The sequence below is a fragment of the Monopterus albus genome, unplaced genomic scaffold, assembly GCF_001952655.1.
Source record: "Monopterus albus unplaced genomic scaffold, M_albus_1.0 scaffold18.1, whole genome shotgun sequence".
In the NCBI taxonomy this organism is placed as follows: Eukaryota; Metazoa; Chordata; class Actinopteri; order Synbranchiformes; family Synbranchidae; genus Monopterus; species Monopterus albus.
In genome coordinates, this window is record NW_018127898.1 from 3,778,104 (window position 1) to 3,784,103 (window position 6,000).

Consider the following 6,000-nt stretch of genomic DNA (forward strand, 5'->3'; position numbering starts at 1 on the left):
CCAGAAAATAATTTGCACCATTGAGACCTAGGGACTCTTTTACAAAGGGGGTCCTGGCCAAGATAGGTGACAACAAAGTTACAGACAACAACTAATTACAAACATTAAACATAAGTTAATTAAAACATTAAACCTAATAAAATATATAAAACTGAATGAGCATTATAATAGTAGCTAAAACAAGAGCTTCTAAAAAAATTTTGTATAATTTTTACATTTTACAATAATACAATTTTGCATAATCAATTCTAGAGAAGGTCTAACAAAAATAAAACTGACTTTTACTACTCTTGATGTTTACAGAGTGCATAGTTGCCCAGCTATATAAGACCATATCATCTGCATAACAGATGGGTTAGTGAAATGTTATTTATTTATTTATTTACATTGCACCCATAATATTAGCACAATGTATGTAAAAACTACCCATGACACTGTTCAGAAAACGAGAGCTATCTAGATATTATCAGTAAGAGGATGTGACTCAAGTTTTACTTCCCCCTGCTGCAGCAAAGCCTGATGTGTCAGTGATTACTGTTGCATAAAAAATCCTCACACCTTCATTTTCACAAGAAATTGCTTTATATTTAAAGATTTCAGTTATGTGAAAACCCCTATTTAGTGGGAGTGCAGAAAACTTGAAACATCAATGAAAGAAGATTATCACATTTCAAATTTGACAAGACACATTTATTAGCAAATAGGTTCAAGATTTTATTTGCCATTTATGCATTAACAGACAGTCTAGGCATATAGGAATTCTTGTGTAGCTCTTCTTTGGAGTCAGGTAAGGAGTCAAAAGCCAGAAAGATCACTTGGTCGTAAAATAAAATAAATAGTTGCGTATTCGTTATTGCACATCCAGCAGAGATGAAAAATGTCCACCTCATTAATTTAATTCCAATATTAAATTCCAGTCATTTTTTTAGCTGTTCACCAGCTGCAGTACTTGCTAACTTTCTGCTATTTGGTACCGAGTAGCGTTTAGTGCAGATTTATCAAAGCCTTTTCCATGAAAACAGCTGAATGTTATGGCTGAAAACTATATTAATAAAACCCGTGAGAGCAAATCAAGACAGTAATGTTACAGCATATAAAATCAAAACCCCAAACTGAAAGAGGCTAAAAGGCTGCGTAGAGCTGAAGGGAACTGCAGAACCTGATGATGATGTTTCACCAAAGGTTTGTCACTGAAAGTAATATATGTAATCAATCAAAATTTTGTATTGTCCTTATACACCTGAGGGTCCACAGTGTAAAACGAGTCCTGTTTTAAATGAACATGCACATTTGATGACAGCACTTGGCAACAAATTGGCTACTAGCTGATTAAAAAGGTGGGGGTCACCCCCATTTTCAGAGTTTTTATTTTGACATTTGAATAGTTCAAGTGCATTGAATAACCTTAGATTTACAAAAGTAAGAAGTAATCTGCCAGAGGTAAAACAAAAAATGTCATCAAAAACTACAAATTTGATATAAAACAGGCCTTTTTTTAGGGATTAAGAAATAGGTTAATGTCCATCTTTTCTACACAGCATTTTGAGTAACTGTGTTTTTACACCCTCTGAAGCAATATTTGGTAAAAGGTCATTAACACAAGAAGTCAGACCTTTCAAGGGTTTTATCATAGAGCAGGATAGTGAGCCAAACAAAAACCTCTGGGCTCTACAGAAATAAAGAACAAGGCAGTAAACTTCAACTGATGGACCAGCAGCACAGTGTCCAGACTTTCAATCAATGTCATTGATTCATAGCAACACAATTTAGCTCACTCCCATTATCTGAGATATGTACAGATTATAAATTATTTTATTATAATTTATTACAGCTCTGTCATAATTTATTATATAATTGATTGTATAATTAATTTAAAGGTAGACATACAGAGGTAAAATAAGATTCAGTCCTGAGAGTGTTACAAGGTCAAATTGACAGTTAAACTGACAACTTAATATTGAAGGTACTGTAATAAGATTAGTTTTTAATGTCAATGAAGATTTTGTGTTTAATGTTTGTTAATTTGCATATGTATGTTTCCATATATGGTTTGCTTTTGTATTTGTACATGGGACATGTCCACATATGTACATATGTGCATCTATGAAAGACCTGGTGTGTGTGCATGAGCATTAATGCATATATGTGTGATATGTGTTAAGTCCTATGTTGTTGTTCCTAATATGGTCCACACTCAACTTAACTTGTCTCAATAGAGTTACTCCATAAAACCAGACCCAGACTCCTCCAAATCGTCACCATCTATTTTTGCAATCAGACGATGGAACATGTCCTGAAAGTGGTCTCTCTCAGTTTTCAATGCTTCATATTCCCTCATTAGTCTTCTCAGCAGGTTGCTGCAGCATGAACACCACTGGGCTGAATTCTGTTGAGACCCTTCAAACTGGCACAGGTCTGCTATTTTGGAGGAGTTGAAAGGAAATGCATCTACATCTTCTTTTGAATACACTGTTAGAAAACAGAAATTATGGGCTATAGTTGCAAAAGAGTCCACGGAGAAAGCATATTACAGCACTGACTGCACATCGTCATAGAAAAATATTGCTGCACATAACTTACTGACAAGGCGCAGGGAGATATTAAGAGTTGCTTGTATGATGCACAACACTCCTAAAGTTAAAATCCCAATTCTGAGGAGTCTTCTCTCTGTGGGTATCACACATGCACACTCATACACATCATTCTGTAGTCCATGATAATTACACTGTTGTCTAACCTCTTCCACAATCTGATCACGCATCAGTGTAAGATGATCAGATTTTTAATGTTTAACTTTTCTAAATAAAAGTTCTTATAGGATGATGATCTGTGTGATAAATCATTGTTGACTATCATCTTTCTGATATCAAATTATTAAAATACCGAAGCAGATTGGTTAAATTTTAAAAGAGAACATACGAAACATATATAATTCCTGAAGGACAAAAGCTGCTTTGCAGGCTCCTTCAGCTGGATCTCTTAATTATTCTTTTGTGCTCTTACCTGTCAGTTCAGTGGTGCTTCTGTTTCTGTCAGTTCCCAAGACCTTATCTGTAGTGGTGTAGTTTGAAAGCTCCAGTTCCTCTGCCATGGTGATTTACTGTGAGAAAGTCTGGGCTTAAATTCAGCCTCTACACTGTCTGATATAAGACAGCTCTGAGGGTTTTAGTCACATGTTTCAAAAGAAGGAAGTGTTTGATTTGAGGATATACTGTACATTCAGTAGATTAGGTTCAGCCTCTAGAAAGACCAAATTTATATAGTGTATATTACTGAGACCATCTGATCTTACAGCCTATATACTGTATATTTCTAAACTTTTCATAAGCTGAAAACAGGACAGAATTATTTAGGTTTCAGAACAGATTGGTCAGATCTTGAGGTAAATCAGCAACATCAAGCATTTAATTTTGTCTGGGGCTGCAATTAATGTTGTGACCCCACAGCAGTACACTTTCGGTTCGGCCAGTTAAACTAGGCATTTCAATCCAAAGGTGAAATATTTATTGCAAGTTTTTGACAGGCAGGTCATATTTGTCTATAGAGGTTAATGTCTCAGACTGTTCTCTTTGCTTATTTCCCACCAGTGGCTTTTATTCCTGAAGCCTTGAGTGCTAACTGAAAAGTAACAGGTGTTTCCCTTGCTGACAGTGAATGCTGGCAGGTTGAATGTAACATTTTGAATGGCAGCAATTTCTACTTGAACACATGCGATTTTCTCAGTGAAGAGTTTTGGTCATCATGTCGCAGGCTCCTGGGGATGGTGTTTTGATTTTCTGCTCTAATATACAGTATAACTGTGATACTTTCAAAAAATTGAAGCACTCGTCTCGTAAACCCTTTCAAAACCACAAACACTAAAACTGTTAAATGAAATAATTTAGTTGTATAATTTCACAAAACATCACTCAACTGTGCCATAATCCAGCATCTGTGCACATCGGGGGCCATTGGGCTGGAGTCAAATTCCTTGTATTTTTGATAATACTTGGCAATAAAGTTTATGCTTATTTACAGAAAAGGAAAAACCTCTTGCACTCTTTCAATATTAGAACAAAAAATGAGCTTTATTTTTTTTAAAACAATCTCAGGACTATAAATTCAAGGACTGTCCCTGAAAATGAACTGTGTTCAAGCTGAACTGAAACTTATATCGAAAGCATCATTTATACAGTAGATATGTTTCAAATAAATTGAATTATTACATTTGTTGAATGTTAAAGCACAGTACAGAACATTCAGGGGAATTCACAGTTTATTTCTTAGACACACACACGTTTCCCTGCGTTTTTGACAGGAAATCACCTGGAAAATTGACATTTAGTGACAGGTATCGGCTAAAACATACAGTATAGCTGTTAACTTTTCAGTGAAGATGAAACCATGGCCATGTAAATTACATGTGTGATAAGACTCCTACTGCTTATAGACTCTTGCCTGTTCGGTTTACGTTTATGTATGAGCTCCGATCCATTTCCCTAGAGGTGAAATCCAGGTGGAAGAAGATGTTAATACCCATTACCTGAGCAGGCTGCCACAGTCAAAGCAGAACTTTCAGTTCAAATTAAGGCCTCATTGGTGCAAATGATACAAATACTGACAATACTGTACCACTCCCATATCCTAACAACCACAGGGAAGAACTGTACATGAGAGACTTGGAGATGTACATGGAGATGGGTGAAATTAATGGGTGCGTTTGGTTGCAGAAGAGCTGCTTCATGAGACAGAGGTGGATTACAGGGTGCAACAGTGCATTCTAGTGGCCAATAGGAACATCACAGGAAGTATTTAAGAAAATGTTCTGCTTAAAATATCTTTGTGAGGCTTTCACTGCCAGTTTGAATAATGGAGCATATTTTATAAGCTGATTTGAAATTCTGAAAATGATCTTAATGTGTAGCAGCACAGTGACCTGAGGCCTTTGCTCTTCTGATGCCACAGGTTTAGATAAAGAATGTTTAAGGGTGCCCATTGTCTTTGTGTTTATATTATCTATCCATCTATATAAAATTAGTATGAATACACAAATTCTGAGGCAGAGGCGCACACATATCTGCACACATTCACTAGAAAACACTAAGTCATTCACAACGCTTTTCACGCTGTTCCATATTATGCACGGGTGCACACACATTCAATTACATGAATTCACATGCACTCATGTAGGAGAGAACACACAAACACCTGACTGTATGCATCCAGGTACTAGACGTTTGTGTGTGTGTTCTTGTACTTGCTACACAGTGAGGACCAAAAATGTATTTCATGCTACAGAGTGATGACATTTTGGCCAGTCCTCACTTTCTGAATCACCTTTTAGAGGGTTAAGACTTGGTTTTATGGTCCAGATTAGAATTATGTTAGGGCTGGTTTGGGGAATTTAGTTCTGGTGGTGAAGGTTAGGGTAAGGGGCTAGGGAATGCATTATGTCAATGAATGTCCTCACGAAAATAGAACTACAAGTGTGTGTGTGTGTGTGTGTGTGTGTGTGTGTGTGCATACACATCTGAGAGCTCAGTTCCTGAAATTGCATTTGCCTTATGTCACTTATGGTCAGTGTCCAGTGGTGATTGTGAGTAGAGGGGCTTCATATATTTTGTGTCATTTTTATCTACAGTGAACTTGAGCAGGATGACTTGAGAAGATGGAGAAAATGAGCCAGATGTGGCATGTTGTTTCTCATTAGTGGCATGCAGCCTGCTCTTTTTTTTCTCCTGTTAAAACAAATAATCTGCCCTGCCACTGTGTGTGACAGCTGGAGATGAGTACTCACTTAAGTGGAAGAAAATAAATCAAAGTTCTTGCCATCTTTGTGTGATGATTTGTCTAATTCTTGTCTGGTATGTCCATGGGGGAAGGGGAGGAGAAGAGATGAGGAGGGAGCAAGGGAATGAGGAGATTGTATTTTTGTGTATTGTGTGTGTGTGAGAGAGAGAGCGCGAGAGAGAGCGCGAGAGAGAGGTTGAAAAGGAAGGGACAGAGCAAGTCTGAGGGAAA